The sequence below is a fragment of the Leopardus geoffroyi genome, chromosome A3 (assembly GCF_018350155.1).
Source record: "Leopardus geoffroyi isolate Oge1 chromosome A3, O.geoffroyi_Oge1_pat1.0, whole genome shotgun sequence".
Taxonomy (NCBI): Eukaryota; Metazoa; Chordata; class Mammalia; order Carnivora; family Felidae; genus Leopardus; species Leopardus geoffroyi.
The window spans coordinates 125,781,451-125,799,643 of NC_059336.1; the positions used below are offsets into that span (position 1 = coordinate 125,781,451).

The 18,193-nt window shown below is 39.9% G+C and overlaps 1 long non-coding RNA gene across 1 annotated transcript in view; it reads left to right on the top strand.

The window, feature by feature from the left end:
* LOC123581517 overlaps positions 1 to 17,952 on the top strand; it is a 31,466-nt gene extending 13,514 nt beyond the window's left edge. Inside the window, exon 2 of the long non-coding RNA XR_006703781.1 lies at positions 17,613 to 17,952. This is a non-coding gene — a long non-coding RNA (uncharacterized LOC123581517). The remainder of the gene's footprint in view (positions 1 to 17,612) is intronic.
* The last annotated feature ends 241 nt before the right edge of the window (positions 17,953 to 18,193 follow it).

Below are 18,193 nucleotides of genomic sequence, written 5' to 3' on the forward strand. Positions count from 1 at the left end.
CAGAAAATCTAAGGACCACCTACCATTCTTGTGGCCAGCTGCATTGTGCGGCAGCCAACATTCTAGACCAATTTCATTCACAGGCTGATGGGTGAGGAGACAGTCTTGGGATCCTCTGGCCACCATGCTTTAAGTGAGGAATTTCCCTGTGAATTTGGACCAAGCCCCCAGCCACCCAACAGAACAAGACAGTGCCAAGAACTTAGCAAAGACAGACTGCCCAAAGTTCCTCAGCTTCTTAGAAAGCAAAACGGCCCATCTCCATCTATCACCATAAATGGCCTGCCTGAACTGCTGGTGTCTTCAGTCTGTGCCATAATATTTCATTCAGCTACCCATTCGTTACACACATCCTCAGAGCAAATAATGTTAATGTAAATAATTTGGGAAGCATTGTTCCATCTGTTGAAAATGTGCAGTAGTTGCTTCGCCCCTTGTCTAAACTGGGGCGGCTACTTTCAGGCAAGTTTGGGAGGTAAATGAACTGTCTGGATGCTTTTCTTGGCAGTCTCTCTTATTAGTGGGAGGTGGCAGTAACGAGAACATGAGGAAGACGGAAAGTGTTTACTTAAAGTCATGGCCAAATGGCGAGGGAGAGTTTAAGATAAATCATAAGCTGTCAATGATGACAACTGCAGACTGCTACTAGTTCACTCCTGTTTATGGGGCTTCAGATGCTACATTTAGAGAGTGAATGAGCTTATTGGTAGAAGTTGCTGATTGTTTAGACGTCAATGTTTGAGGCAAGAGGTAGCAGCCTCTTGGACTGCGAATGGTGAATGCATGAAGCCCTCACATGGTCATTCTGGGTGCATCTCTGCCCAGTGAATGGATGCCACTGACTCATATTCTCCTTCAAGACTCAGATAATGGATCACTACACTTTTGTCACGTGACAAGCAATCATAGAGTATTATAGTGAAGGGGCAAAGGCATAATAGAGCTGGGTTCTTAGTGTTTCTGGATGCTTTTCTTGTCTAAGTTAACTTTGGGTGTTGATTTTTGAATTGCAGTTTATGGCTTGTGAACATGTTCATGCTTTGTTCGTGTGAACAAAAGACCAGAATCTTTTGAGGTTAGCCAGCATTCTCAACAGTTTTCCCCCCAAACTCCTCTCTGTTATACACCCATAAAACACAAAATGAATTCTTATGAAACTTACATGTTTATCTTACTGAACTGCAATGTCTTCCTCTGTTCTAGAGTGAGCATACTCTTAGCAAGACCCTATATCAGTGGCAAGTTGCAGAGAATGATTGTGTTTTCAAAAGGCCTTAATCAAAAGGCCTGTGAAGACCTGGAAAGAGCTCTTCTGTGACTTGTACACCCTTTCCTTCTATGTGTCTCTCAAACATTTATGAAGTGCGAGTGAGGGCCCAAATACAATGGAAAGTGACAGTCCACACTATCAGAGGTATGGGGTAATCAGAAGGACCACACTGTCAACAAACCACAGTGAAAAATGGCCAATGGCTTCTATGATGATAGAAACTTGTATAAATCTTTGTGAAGGGGGAAAGCAGGTAGAGTTCAAATCCCTGAGGAAGTTGGGGAAGATGGTACTTAATCCAGGTGTTGGAGGTTGGCTGGAGTTTTCCAGATTCATAAGTGAGGCTAGGTTACTCCAGACAGAGGGAAAGAGAATCAAAAATCTCACTTTGGTTCAAGAATTGCTAATAAGTCCTATGTGGCTGGAACATGATTTACAGGGATAGTGACTGAAGGTGAATAGGGGAATTAGTTGTAAATTTTATAAAGATGGGAATAATTTGTAAAAGGAAAAAGAAAGAACAACATGGAAAACAAAATAACTTTCCACTTCATTATTTCATTTGTGTTCTAACACTGCTTTTCTTTGAAATTTTTGAATGAGAAAGATCACCCAGAGTTTCTAATAGTGGGAATTTTGTTGGGAGAAAAATTGATTTATTTTTCAGAAGAAAATCAAACACCCCCAAAATTATCTGGGATGTTTAATCAACAGGGTTAAAATTCTGGATTTTGAAGTAGGAAAGGTAGAGTTTGAGAAGGAAAGAGAAAGTTTCAGACATGACCACTAGACTGGGAAATTAACTTAGGAAACCATTATGAGTGTAGTGGAAAGGGGGAGAAGGGCCTTCAGGCAGAGCCTTCTCCCCAACCCCTTCTTCCCCCTCACCCCATCTGTTATGGATTGAATCATATCCTTCCAAAGGATTTATTGCCCTAACTTCCAGTACCTATAGATGTGACTGTGTTTGTTAAGAATCTTTGCAGATGATCAAGATGAGGTCATTAGGGTGAGCCCTAATCCAATATGGCTGTATCCTAAAAAGGGAGAATTTGGAAGTAGCGTTATATACATGAGAAGAATGCCATGCGAACATGAAGGCAGAGACTACGGTGATGCCAAAGAGCACCAAAAATTTCCAGCAACCACCAGAAGCTAGGAGAAAGGCACGGAACAGATTCTCCATATGGCCCTCAGAAGAAACCAGACATGCTGGTACCTTGATCTTGAATTTCTAGCCCCCAGAACTATGAGACAATACTTTTCTGTTGTTTAAGTCTTGTAGTTTGTACTACTTTATTACAGCAGCCCCAGAAAACAAATACAGCACCAGACTGTGGAAATGGCTTTGAAACAGCCAGGGGATAGGTGGGGACACGGGAAGTAAGAGTAGGATGCCTGGCTGGTGCACCAGAGAATGAAGATAGGTGGGAAATATTCATGAAATCGTCCAGAGGAGTGGTGCTCCAGAAGGTTTTGAGCTTCACAAGATGATTGTCCAGACCAAGCCTATCTGTGTCAGGCTAGTATATGGTGATTTGGTATTTTTCAGATGAAAATGGATTTTATGATAATAAAACAAATGGTTTTAGATCAAAGAGTACTGTAGAATGCAAATAAGTGCTTTATCAGGAATCAAAATAAGTTCTTTCTTGAATGAAGACATATACATTTAATGGAGTCATCCAAGGAAATAATATGACATGTGCTTTAAAAAAGAAAAAAAAACGAGTATTCATTTTTCCCCTAAAGCTTACTAGTTATCTCCAAAAACCTAGGACTTTCTTGTTATCTTAAGCAATTTTCCTTTTTATGCTTTGACCTGTTTTGCTGGCATGTTCTTAGTGTCTTTCCTGCTAGTAACCCCCTTGTGTGAGATCTTTGCTAGTCCTGGCACTGTTGTCTTTGTGCATGTCTACCCCGAAGTCCCCCTCTACTCTGGGCTTAGGGAGTCAATACTACTACTCTTTCTGATTCTCACAGCCCAATTGATAGCAGGCTAAGACTTTGACAGGACTTTATCAAAGGCCTGAGGGGAACCCCAAATAATGTCCACGTCCAAACCCAAACATGCCTGTGAAGCAGGCACCTCTGCACCTAAGACTCTACACCAGACTTCTCTCTGGCTCTGTATGGAAGCAGGAGCATTCCCTCAGCCCTGTTTCAGGGTGACTGTAGGGATGTGGTTCTCCCCAAGGTGCAATCTTGCTTTCTACTCACAATGTTCTGACCCCAATGGATAGACATTGCAGTAAGAATCTTGACCACAGGGCTACCTGGGTGGCTCAGTCAGTTAAGTGTCCGACTTTGGCTCAGGTCATGATCTCACAGTTCATGAGTTTGAGCCCCATGTCAGGCCCTGTGCTGACAGGTCAGAGCCTGGAGCCTGCTTCAGATTCTGTGTCTCCCTCTCTCTCTGCCCCTCCCCCACTCGTGCTGTGTCTCTTTCTCTCTCTCTCAAAAATAAATAAACATTAAAAAAATTTTTAAAACCAGATTTGTTGTTAACTACATATCCTTGGACAATGCTATTCAAACCCACTGTGTATAATTTTCTTAAATGTAAAATGGGGTTAATAATACTTGTTGCATTATTGTGAGAAATGCATAATGCATGGAAAATGCATGAAACAGTCCCTGACAATATTGGATATTGGCAAAAAACTGGTTATCACATGATACAAGGATTCAATCATATATTGCTCTGGGAATTGGTTTATTGAATGAATGAATGAATGAATGATCCAAATCTACGCTTAAACAGAATTATAAGAGAAAAATAGGTGATAATGCAGCAACAAAGCTCTAGGCCAAATTAAATGTCAGGGGACAGTAATGGTCTTCACCTCCAACTGGTCTCAAATGAGGGAGCTGTTCCATCAGGGGACATCTGTGGTTCCAGCTGCACATCTGTAAATTTGCAGATGACGCTATGCTGAGAACATGTTCTAATGCACATACTTATGTGGAACTAAGGTGCAAGATGCAGATGGCCAAGAAAGGTCCTCAAATGATGCTATGAATCCAAGAAAATCTATGATACGGCTTGATATAATCCTGAGGCCCAAAAGGATCTGGAGTGTAACATGTAATTGTGTTCATTTAAAGAGAATAATATCTGTCATTAAAAAAAGACTGGGGATTGGGTCCCATATACAATGAATAGTGAGTAAATATACATGAAATGAATGATGATGGTGTTCTTGGAGGACCCATTACAGAGTCTTTAGGAACCAGCTTTATTGGGTAGTCCAGCTTGGATTTTTTTTAGCTTTATAGACTGCAATATCCCACAAAAACATCAAAACCTGGTGGCTTGGAAATAATCAATAGTGACCTCTAGTTGTTTCTTGAATTCCTTCTCATATAGTCCCAACATCTGTGTCATATCTGAATCTATTTATATTGATTGATTTACCTCTTGGCATTATATCATTTTTTCCTTACCTTTTCAAATACTTTGTAAGTTTTTGTTTAAAGCTAAACATTTTGTGTAGGACAGAGACTGAGATAAATCATTTGTTATGCAGGGGGATGAATGTACATTCCTTTCTGCTATGTTTTTAATGTGGGGGTTTGAGTTGATCTAGTCAAGGGTACTGCTGGGTCTTTGGTCATATTATCACTGTGGTTTCTCTTTGTGCATCACGGGCTTCCAGTTCCTTTAGTCATGCTTTATCTCTCAGCACCCCTGCCTCAGCTGTGCTTCTGAGCCCTGAAAGGATTTCTGCACCTGACCCAGAAACTGAAGTTTTCTTCCTGTTTCTTTTGACCAAATGCAATGGATTTTCACCAGTGCCTTCCTTCCCCAACAGATTAAGGATTGCATCCCTTTGTGAAGGAGAAGAGAGAAAGGTCCAGACCTACACCACAAAAACACTTTCTCAAGACATTGGTCAATCATTTATGCTAGTTCCCAGTGGGGTCTGTGGAGAAGAAGGTGCAAACCCCTCTTATCTCTCCAGGTCTAAGGAGGTCCAAACTCTCTTGCCTGCTTACACCTGGCAGCCATCAATTTTTGTGACTATACTAGTTGACATTTCCTAAGTGATGTCTGACTGCATTTGCCCCAGGTAGGCCATGATTCCTGTCCCATCTTTTCCTGCAACTTTGGTTCTCTGATGCAGTCAAGGCTTTTGTTGTTGTTGTAGGGGTGGGAATAATAACCCTTCTGGTTCTTTACATCCCAAGCAGAAACCAGGTGTCTACATGTTTCTTTTTTTTTTTTTAATTTTTTTTTCAACGTTTATTTATTTTTGGGACAGAGAGAGACAGAGCATGAACAGGGGAGGGGCAGAGAGAGAGGGAGACACAGAATTGGAAACAGGCTCCAGGCTCTGAGCCATCAGCCCAGAGCCCGACGCGGGGCTCGAACTCACAGACCACGAGATCGTGACCTGGCTGAAGTTGGACGCTTAACCGACTGCGCCACCCAGGCGCCCCTACATGTTTCTTAATAGTAATAACCATGATATCCATAGAGTGTGTACTGTGTCAATAAGGATGCACATATATGCACTTATACATATATTTGAATATTTAGATGGTGAAATTATGCAAAAGCTGGAAAGCACATTCATTCATATAAATTTGTGCATAAATTAGGAAACCTTCATTTTTCTGGAACTTTTTAATGAGGTCAGTCATACCTCCCTTATGGGAAGTAAATATATCATATACATAATGCAGAATATATGTACATATTCCTACGATTGTTTGCACTAAATGGTTGTTTCAACTCAGGTACCTAGCTACCTGGGGTGAGTAAGCATATGAATACAGTGATTATGACTACTTATAAGCAAGAATGTTTTCTTTGGAAGGACGTATAAGAACTTGTGTGTGAAGAAGCTTCTGTTCTTGACAGTATCAAGATGCCTTAGAGAATGCTGCAAAGGGCGTGGTGAACAGTGCCTGCTTTGTGTCATTTGTGTACACGAAATATAACTCAGGACTGACTTTGACTATTTCCATTAAGGCCAAATTGTAATGACTAATAAGAAAAAAAATCAAATGATTTCCAAAACCTGTCCTAATTAATAATGCAATTCTGGTATAATAAACTCAGATGAAAAAAATGACAAATAGCATATAGGCTCTGGATACAGATAATTCAAGATCACATTTAACAGCTGTGAGATCTTGGTCAAAATGACCTTTCTGAGGCACATTTTCCTAATAGACGCAGTGAGGACTGGGATATCTGGCGCAGTAGGTAATTGTGATGCTTGCGGGAATTCCTACATAAGTCTCCTTGCAGAGCGAAGAGACTCACAGTGGCAGTATTGACCCCGAGCTGCAACCCAAAATCAACGATGACCTTTCTTTCCTGACCAATCTCTGACTTGTGGGGGGAGTTGGCAAGCGGAGTCTTCACCCTCTTGTCCCATGTCTCACTTCTTTCTCGGAGAATAAAGTCCTAAACTAATGGTGCCAGATGCCGGCTGCCATCCGGGCCGTGTTCCCCAGCAGGCAGTTCATTGTATGCTACGATCCTCTTTCTCTGCAGTCACATGGCCAGATCAGCGAGGGCGGCCGACATCGCTGAGCTCTTTTCCTTTTCTTACTCTCAGGGTTGTTGTTGGAACCTGCAATCCCTCCGTGTCTGTCACTTAGGGATTAGGTCCAGGATACCTATCTGCCTGATAATGAGAAATTATTTTTTATGATAGAGCTGTTTTTTATGCTGGAGTACTTTTGCTTGTTGTTTTGTTTAATAAAGGATTCTGTTTCTGAAATTTCTCCAGACTAATTTTATTTCTTTTTCCACGCAGTACTTTCCTCATTTATTACTTCTGTTCCCTCTTCCATGTGAACAGCCCAAGGATGTGAAGATTCCAAGATAAGATACTCAATTTAGAGTTTGGGGATCTGGATCAGGATCTGAGAGTATGCCATGTGTCCTAGACCCATTACCAGAAAGTTCTACGTTTGTTTATTTGGCGTTGGCCAGGCTAATAATAAAGTGTACTTTAATTTCCCGTTTGCTGTTCTCCCCTTTTTAAAAATAATTCCTTTGGGGACTTTATGGGAATGAGCAATGAGATTGGGGCAGGATTCCAATGTTCCCGGTCCCCCTATTCCCAGGAAAACATGTAACATTACAAAAATATTACACCTCTTTCTAAAACATCACTTGCCCTTTGAGGACAGAGCCATCTTAATGTTTTCTAGATTTGAAGGAGATACATAATTCTTTTCTGAATCTTTTCTTCATTGAAAGTTGAATATTAAGAAGACAAAGATACAGTTGGGAAGTTCTCATTTGGTATGAGATTCAGGGGCTAAGAAGTCCAAACTGCCAAGAGTGGCACTAGGATCAGGCTTTCTGGGTGTCGACATGGTCAGGAAGGTGTCTCATGTGGCCCATTTGGGAGTGGCAAAAGCAGGGTTTCTGGTTCCACCTGCTCGAATTCATGCAGAAGAGTCACTTCCACCATACAGAAGAGGGAATAGAAATTCCCAGGAAAGGAGGGAATATGAATAAATTGCTAATCTTTGTTCAGAGTCCCATGGTAAACATGTCTCCTCTTGTTTAGGCAGGTGGCACTGATCTGAATCCTTCTGTGACACAGAGAACATTTATCTTTAGTGGTGTTTCTCACTAGATGGTGAGGGCCTGCCTTGTCTCTGTGCCACACATACTAGCCTACTCAGTGGCTCAGAGAGGCAAACAGTCAATGATCTGGAGCTTCTGAGATTAAAACGTCATTTTCTCCAAATTCTAAAGAATCTTTTCTAATTCTATACAATTAGCCAAGATGAGTCAAACAAGGGTGTGGATTTTCTGACCACTGTTTTATCTGGACTGTTTGTCTTTTCCCCCTACTTTTTTGATAGCTTTGATCAGTTTTATGAATCTTAGAATTTTCTTAGAAGCTGAAAGTAAAAATATGGCAAAGGTTTAAGACCAATCCATTTTAAATCTTAGTAGTTTATCAGGGGAAGGAAAAACAGTCAGAATAGACTTTAATGAAATGTGAGACTAATAAAGTTCTTCATTTAATTCTTCCTTCTCCCTGGAGGGCACAGGTAGAAAATAGCTATTTTTCATAACAGACTTATAAAGCTGATTTTTCTCCTGACAATTATAAGAGAAAGGACCACATCTTAATCCTTGATATATCTCTGGTGTCTCTCTGATGGGAATTAACAAACACTTTTTGAAAGAATACATGGATGGAATGATTGACCGGTGGACTGGCTTTGATTTCTCAATCCTTGGTGAATTCTTTAAAATATATTTGGGGGGTGCCTGGGTGGCTCAGTCGGTTAAGCGTCCCAGTTCAGTTCAGGTCATGATCTCATGGTTCATGAGTTCAAGCCCCACGTTGGACTCTGCACTGACAGCTCAGAGCCTGGAGCCTGCTTCAGATTCTGTGACTCCCATTCTCTCTGCCCCTTTCCCGCTCATGCTCTGTCTCTCAAAAAATAAATAAATGTTAAAAAAATTAAAAATATATATTTTGATTGCAGCACATAGAGAAGGGCTACCTACTTACTACAGGTGTGTCCATGGCCCCCTCTTATTTTATCTTAACGTTTTCTCTTTTACCCTCCACCCCTCCATTTCTAGTTGCATGAACCTGTCAGCTACCTTATTTTAAATAACTGCATTAGTTAGGGTATCTCCGCCTATTGTTACAAAAAACCTGGAATTTCAGTGGCTTAACAAAACTGAGACTTATTTCTTGCTCATATGTGTAGGCACACACACACACTTTGGAATGAGTATCTCCTTGTATTTTGTCTCCATATGTACATATATACAGACAGTGAGACAGAGACAGAATTATTTAAAGACACATAGAGAAGATTCTCTCTCACATGGATGAGAGAGAATGAATGGAAAAACACCCAATGAACGGTGAACGGTAGATACCAGAGTTATACGTAGCTTCTACTGTCTTCTTTACTTTTTTTTTTTTGGCATTTCCAAATTTTCTGAAGCAGCTGGACTATATAAAGAGCAAAATTAGTTTTATCATTTTTTAAGGAGATGCTAGCATAGAAATGTAATAGGAGGCTGTGAGGACTTGGTGAGGAGAAAGGCCATGGGGGATCCAGGGAGCAACAGGAAGTGACTCCAGTCACAAAAGGAAAAGTGACACAGAGAAGCAAAGTAGTGACAGTGACAAAATCAAGTAATGTTCTTCCCCTTTGAAAACCTTCATGAGTATTTGGATAACAGGTGTATCTCTGGTTGAGATTTGCTAAATGGACAATGAAGTTCTGTCAGCTCACAAGAAAAGGAAAGCCAAGAGGCTGTAGCCACTGAAGGGCCCATGGGGTGGAGAGCTGAGATGACAGGTTGACTGAGGCACGGTGAAGTTTTCCTACTTCTGCATCTCAGGCAAGGCCATCGGTTTTGTGGGTGAGATGAGAGAGTGTCCAACACCCAGGACATCTGAGAAGTGAAATCTCCAGTTACGTATGCAAATTTATGGTTGATATACATGCTCCCAAACAGAAGCTGCTATTTATTTTTTTCATTATAATTTCATTTGAAGATAGATCACTGTGTAATTTAGATATGTATGCTTATTTTGTAACAAGCAGAGGGACGATCTCTTCCACCCGTAGGTGTTTAGAGGGTGTTTCAAACTTCTGGTAGTTCTTCATAAAAGTAAAGTTCTTTACAAATTGCCACTCTGGTTTATGATTTCTATTTTATTTTTTTTAATATTTATTTATTTTTGAGAGAAAGAGAGACAGAGTGTGAGCAGGGGAGGAATAGAGACTGAGACACAGAATCGGACGCAGGCTCCAGGCTCCGAGCTGTAAGCACAGAGCCTGAAGCAGGGCTCGAACTCACAAACCATGAGAACATGACCAAAGCTGAAGTCAGACACTTAACCAACTGAGCCACCCAGGCACCCATATGATTTCTCTTTTAACCACTACTGTTTGAGAGCCCTTCCTTTCTCCATGCAGCTGCTTCTGTAATAATCTTACCATTTTCGTTTCCTTTCCTACCATGAGTCCTTCCACTGCCACAGATTCCTTCGACCTCAAATTTAGCTCTTCCTCTCCCCAAGCTCCACTGCTGCTTTCACCAACACAGATTTCACATACTCTCCCACCTAGGAAATCTTGGCAGGGCCACCGTAGTGTAGAAAGCACAGGAGAATGGGTTCAGCTCCCATAGGCTGAAGTTCTGAATTTGGCTATCAGGATGGTGCTCTAAAATGGGACTGGATTCCTTTAACATGTTTACAAGAGTTTTATGAAGAGCCTTTTGGGGGATTTAACCATTTAGAACAATGAAATTACACATTGAATTTATCCTTCTAAACAAATGGTTTCATCTAAATATTAGAATCAAAGTCATTCTTAAGTATGTATTCTAGGTATTCTAAAGAAAACACTATGCAAATTAAAGACAATAACAAAAGATGAAATGAAAGCAAGGAATAAATACTTGAAAAAAATTTAACTTCACTAATAACCAAAGAAATGTAAATTAAAGCCAAAACATTTTTGCATTAAAAAAATAGAATTAATTCTATTTTCCAGTAAAAGAAATCAGGGGTCCTTGGATAAATGGCCAATTCCAGAATGAGAACAGGATAATTGCGAGAGCAGAGTAATTGGAATGTGGGGTTTGTGTGTCTGTGTGTGGGGAGTGGGGAGCCAGGATATAAGAAAGTGCTAATAAAATGATGACGATATGTCCAAAGAACTTAGAAACAAGGGCTCCCATTAGTCAAATCAGGGACAATTTCAGTATCAAAATAAATAATAAGTGTAGTGGATTATAACACACTGAATATAAAAAGAATCCATGTATCCATTCTGTTAAAAATATATATGAACAAATGACTGACTGACTACATACATACATACATGCAAAATAGCAAGAAAAAGCAAAAGCTTTTTGTTAAAGTAAAATGGCAAATAATAAATGCAGAAGGGATGCTGGAGTTAGAAAAATTAGTATTTTGCAACAATCATAGCAATAACTATTTCGGACACATATCAAAACGGATGCTAAAACCCATGGGCGAGAGTTTGTTGAGGTCCAGGATATTTACACAGTCTCAAGTAACTTCCCATAGATTACTTATTAATTACAAAAGGGAAAGCTACCTTTACAGTGGGGAAACATGGTAGAATCATTTTAACCTAGTGATTAAAGTGAACATCACTAAAAATAGGACAAACTGACATCATGATGTATATACACTGAGAGCAGAACATCACTTCTGTGGCATACTTGCCCAAAATGCATAACCTGAGTCTAATTATGAGAAAACTCAGAAAAACCCAGATGGAAGCACATTTTACAAAACAATCTGCCTGTACTCTTCAAATGTGTCAAAGTCATGAAAACTAAAGGCTGAGAAACTGTTCTGAATTAAAGGAATTAAAAAGACATGGCAAGAAAACACAATACATCATCCTGGCTTGATTTCTAGATCAGAAAACAAAATCCTATGAAGGACAATATTAGGACAACTTAAATATAGGGCTGTGTGTTGGATAATAATATTTATCAATGTTAAAGGTGCTTAATTTGAAAATACAACAATATAAAAAAGTGTTTTTCTTAGAAGACAAAAATTGAAATATTTAGGGGTAAAAATGTCTATAACTTATTCTCAAATGGTTCAGCAAATAATAATAATAATAATAGTGATAATAGTTTGAGGTCATTAATGCACACATAATAAAATATTAATAATTGGTGAATATAGACAAAGAGCATACAGCAGTTCATTGTACTGTTCTTGTATGTTGTTTATAGATTTGAATTTTGTAAGAATAAAAATTCTAAAAAATTAGAATAACTAATGTTCATGACAGTCTAATGAATTAGTTACTTTAATATATCCCTGAAGGAAATGTAAATTGGCACAAGCTATCTGTAAAAAAAATGTCAACAAATACCAAGGGCCTTAAAATATCCATACTCTTAATTTAGGTTTTGGGGATTGATCCTAAAAGTTAATTACAAAATACAGAGGAAAAAAAGTTTGTTGAAAGATATTGTTAGATTATTTAAAATACAAAAGCTCTGGGGCGCCTGGGTGGCTCAGTCGGTTAAGCGTCCGACTTCAGCTCAGGTCATGATCTCGCGGTCCGTGAGTTCAAGCCCCGCGTCAGGCTCTGTGCTGACCGCTCAGACCCTGGAGCCTGTTTCAGATTCTGTGTCTCCCTCTCTCTCTGACCCTCCCCCATTCATGCTCTGTCTCTCTCTGTCTCAAAAATAAATAAACGTTAAAAAAAATTAAAAAAAAAGAATCTTTAAAATACAAAAGCTCTAAAAAATCAAGGTAGTTAATTGAATTGTGGTATGTTTGTTAATAAAATATCAGATGATCATCAAAAATATGTTAGAGTTTCTATTCATGTTGGAAAATACTTGTGTTATATTATGTGTTAAAAAAGCTATACAAAATTATATATAATTATGATCCAAATTATATAAACTAAACTTTTCATAATAAAAAATGATATTGACCAAAACATGAATAATAGTTATCCATGACTGGATTATGAACTGCTATTATCATTTTCTTTGTATTTTCCAATGTCTTCTACTTTGTTTTATTTTCTACAACAAGAGAGAGGAGCTCTGAGCTCAAGCCCAAGGGGCCCCCAAGTAGCACATGATTATTGGCAAGGCCCTTCCTGTCCCCTTGGCTTCCTCATCTTTGCTGTGAGGGGCTTTGGAAGGTGCATTTCTCCTATATTCCCTCCTGAAGAGAAAACAGAATGTACAACTTGAGAGTTTGTGGGGTTAGAGGCTTAAGTAGGCACTGAATAGAAAAGATCCACGAAGTCTTGGTCTATCTGCAAAATGCACGTGAATTTTTTTCTCATTGTATTTTATAAGATAGGTGTTGGTTTTAATATGACAATAAAATCGTTGGGCAGAGCCTAGAAGTAGACCATTATAAGAAACAAAGTTCTCAAGAGATTTCCAAGTTCTCCTGAGAGTCTTTAAACCCAAGGGATAACAAAGCCAAGTGGTCCACAAATAAAAAAAATAAAAAATAAAAAAAAAAAAGGAGGGCTGGTAATTGCATTATTTCCTACCTTGGGCAACTTTGTTTCAAACTGAAATAAAAGAACAAGTGAAGGGTGTTCACTTTCAGCAGAAAAAAAAAATTGTCTGGGAGAAGCAATCCCATGGGTTAGTTTTTAAGAGGAAGTATAACAACCTATTTGGATCTTCAGCAGATGTTTTTTAAAAAATCCTACTGTGAGCCTCAGATGAAAAGAAGTTTCATGAGTATCCAGAGTGCATGGGAGCTGATGGACTGGTAGAAAAACAAAGACCAGAGGAGTGCCTTTAATTGTGTGCTGCGAGATTTACTGGGGCCCGACAGGGGTCAGACTTGAGGTCCTCCCTGTTCACAATCTATAAAAGATGATATAGACAGGTTAATTCTGCTGACAACACAGAGCTGAGGGAGGCATAGCCATTCAATAACAACAACAAAAAAAATCAGCCAAATTCAGAAGTGTTTGGGGCTATTCCCCTGCCCTGAAAGTTCTCGGAAATCAGCTGATGTTAGTTCAACACTCACGTTTGGGAGAGAGTGTGTGACCTGCAGAGTAAGTGTAGAAGACCCATCAAAAGTTGTTTTTGGCACAAGAAGGAAGATTACATTAGTGTAACTTGAGTTGAGGATTGTTTTGGACAATGCCAAGATCTGGGACTCAATTCTAGATAAGGCAAGTTTCCCAGCCTCCTATTTCAGTTGTGTCATAAAGAAAGTACAGCAATCTGGGACCATGCATATACATTTTTAGTGGGATGGAACACTTCATCTTGATTTTGCCTTTGGTAGGCTGGCCATGGAGCAGGAACTGCTTAGACTTGTCACTGGCACTCTGGCATAACGTGGGTTCTTTACCACAAACAACCCCAGAAATCATGATTTTTGGTGATGCCGGTGTTATTTTTCCTTGCAAGTCAATGGAGGCTAAGCAGAAATGCCATCTTCTCCTGAAGAAGTAATGGAATGCATCCTATTTATTTGCTATTAAGTACTGAATTTGTTTCCCCAGTACAGAAGATGTAGGCATTTCTTACAGGAGGAAAGGCCATTGACACCCATATTTTTTTTCTGTTCTTCTCACTGCTTATTCTTCTTTCCAAACAAAATATTTTGCTTGGGGTTAACTACGGTGTTTGTTTCCATTTTGATATCTGGATACACCACTTGAATTTGAAAGATCTCATTCTCTACTAAATATATTGTTGCACTGTTTGAACAAAGCTAGAAGAGTGGGCTTCCAAAGGTGATATTTCGGTGGGGGGTAGGGCACTTTCAGAGAGGAAGAGTTCCAGGGTCTGGCCGATGGTCTTTGGAATGAATTGTATAGGTGGGGAGGAGACTCTAAGGCCATTCGAATTAGCAAGGTTTTAGGATTGTGATTGGTGAAGTCAGCACTACATTTTAGGATTTCAGGTGGAGAGTAAGACATTGTGTCAGGTCATAAGAGGTGTTAAATATGAAGAAATGACCAACATAGAGGCTGACATATGACAGCCATGAAGGTGAAGAGAGCTCATTAGTGGCATCAGGCTCAAGGAGGAGGGTATTCTCAAGGAGAGTAGGAAAGGAGTGGCCAAGAAGCCTTGTGGGTCTTTACAAATTTATTCTATACCCCCTAAAACTAGTATCTAGGGATCACATGGACACAAGTAGCCGCCACCGGAAGGCTTCAGGGTTTTTGAGACCACTGGTAGGAGAAGAACTTTCTGAGAAGTTTGAGGACTTAGGAGCACTGTTTATCACAGAGCGGTCCTTTCTGGGAACACGATAGGAAGCACTGGGAACTGCTTAATGAAAGGCTGAGGCTAAAGGATTAGGGCGAAGGTCACATTTTGTGTAGATAATTATTCAGAAGAGACTGCAGCTCTGGGTGGTCCTAGAAAGCACCAGGAATTAGAGAAACAGAAACACTCCAGTTGGAGGGAAGTGATGGGGCTTAGAGAAATTTAGCAAACCTTTTAGGTAGGTAATAAATACTCTTGGTTCCCTATAAAGCTCAGAAGTGGAATTTCTTTTCCAGGTGAAGAGCTTGATTCCTAAACGTATCCTCATTTAGATCATCAAATCCTTGTGTGGATTTGTCTTGCCATCTGAACCTTGCTTTCTCTTCTAAGCCAAGTTGAGGTTCACTCCAGTGACTGGAACACAGGTCTTAGATAATTTAGGGAATGGACACCATTTTGTGAGAGTGTTCTTCCTTTTCAAGCCATTCGGAGTTCTGACAACATGCTAGGGATGACGGCAAGGAAATTGTAGCACTTGGAAGGCCTCAGAAGAAGGAGAAGGTGCTGACTCCAAGAGTAAAGGGCTGAATGATTGTCAGGCGGGGGGCCAAAGAAAAGGGGAACAATTCTGCCAATTCTCCACTCCCCCTCCATGCGCTCCAACTTCCCATCTGCCGCCAAGACACATTTTATTTTTCTGACATGAAATATGTATATAATTCTAGCCTGATTTTTTAAAGCACAAGAGGGTTGATTCTGTTTATGCCTCCCTCCAACTCCCACCCAGTACAAACATTGGCCTCCAGCCTGGTAGTGACGACAGCATCTAACAAAACAGAATCCTAGAGCCAGGAAGTAGATGGCTAAGTAAATATACCCCAAAACACTGACATTTTAGACCAAGTAGGTGCGGTGGCGGAGGCCTTGGATGAGGAGTCACAGGAAAGATAACCGCATGAGAAGATAGCAGCAGACGTTTATGACTGACTTTGTTCGGAGGCTAATGTGATTTGTCCTGTCCCAGCATTGGGACTTCAGGTATCATCTTCTGCCTCTAGATCTTGGTGGTTGAAGCAGGGAATGGGTAGCCTCACTGAAATTGGATCTATTTCAGGAGGTTTCATAGATGTACCCAGATTCATCGTTTAGCATCTTCATGAACATATATGATTCCGGTAAGAAAGTGGAACTTAATGCCAATAAAAGTAATTGGGCAGTTGAAACTATGTGAGTCCATGAATTAACACACTAACGTTATGGAGGGCTAAGTCACATCCATTTGATAATGGAAACGACCATGCTCTGCACCTTGCAGTTCTTATCTCGTTTCATTTAATCCCCATGTGGCTACATATCAGCTATGGGAAAAACATTTAAAAAATCACTCCCACTGCAATAGGCAGGGATTCATGTCATCAAAAAAAATTTTTTTTTTGTTTTGAGAGAGAGAGAGAGAGAGAGAGCAGGGGAGAGGCAGACGGAGAGGGAGAGACTGAATCCCAAGTAGATTCCAAACTCAGCACAGAGGCCAATGCGTGGCTCAGTCTCACGACTGGAAGATCATGACCTGAGCCTAAATCAAGAGTCCTATGCTTAACTGAGTGAGCCATCAAGGCACCCCAGCATCAAAAATATTGTATTATTTTTCATTTATTAAGTTTCCTGAAAAATTATTAAATTTCATCCTTTGTTTCAATAATTCTATGAGCAGAGTGGTTCCATTTCTAATGCTGTGTTCATTCCTAGTACCTTGCTCATAATATGTGCATTCTTATTATGTGTTTTTGAATGAATACATCAATGATAGATTTCTCACTCTCCCAATAGCTTGATTCTGAGAAACATAAAAGAAAAATGTGTAAATTCAGCTTAATTTCTAATAATCATTCTATAGTTTCAAAGAGCTGTAGAGAGGATGCTTTCCCAAAACCAAAGCAAGACCTTCTTCTTCTATATGGCTGCCTCTCTGTGTTGCTCCTTTAGTCTCAGGTGCCAAAGTGCAAAAAGGAGGGTTGTTATTCTTGTTGCTGTGATCAGTAGCTTCCTAGTAGGACATGACACCTGCTCCCCAGTGGCCCAGTCTAGACCTTGACTAGGAAGGTATTTGACATTTCTGGAGCTATTGAGGCTGAGTGAAGTGTATGGATTATATTGGGGTGTGAGCCAAGCTGGTGCTGATTTCTTAACTTTAAGATCATTGGACTTTATTATTTGATTGTTTATTCTAAAATTAGAGAATATTAAAATAAAATTTGAAAAAAATCCTTGAAGGGTTTTTTCCTGGATCCTTCTTTCTCTTCCTCCCTGCCCCCCGCTCCCTCAACCTATAACTCTGTTAATGTCCCTGCCTGTCCTAGAATGGAGACCTCAAGTATCTGCCACTAGCACTTTGATTGCCCAAGGTAAATTCAAAATCTGAAAAGAATCTTTCCATAGATTATAGCTCAAATCAGTGTTAGTCATGCTAAGACTCAATATCAAAGGACATGCATATGGAAATGCCTTTAAGTCAAGTTCTTTTTAGTTAGAAAATGTTATTTTTAATAAAATTGGCTGGATGAATTTTGAGGATTTTTAATTCTTGTTTTTTTGTCACTATGCCTACAGGATATATAGCGCCTCACTGGACTGCTCCATGGCTAATCTACTACTCAGTTCTTGGCTTTTCTTCTATGTTTAGACATCTGAGCTCATCACCACACTCCTCCTTCTCCAACTATTATTGGGCTCTTTCCCATGCCCCGGCCTTCAAGCTGGACAGCTATCCGGCAGGATTCTCACTACATTAAGATGGTATGTCAAGGGCAACAGGGCCCTTCTCAGCCAGGATGAAAGGAGTATCTTCTATTCTTCTCAGCCAACACGGGAGATTCTGGAGAAGTGTAGCTGATATGAGATGATTCTTTATTGGGCTGGAGGGTCTAATACGATCTCCAATTTTTCGTGATGTTTTCTTTTGAGATGGATTTTTCCCATATAACAACATATGTAACATTGCAGTTTTCATATCCCATACTCCAGAGGGGTCCATTCACACACACTGCAGTGAGAATGGCACTCCCTTGGTGTTTTGAGTATACAGCTCAATAGCCGTCCTGTGGTATGTATATTCTTAGACTCGTTGTTTATTAGCACTGAAGGGGAGAGTATAGAGAGTCTACTCCTACTTTCACCTCTCACAGATGAAG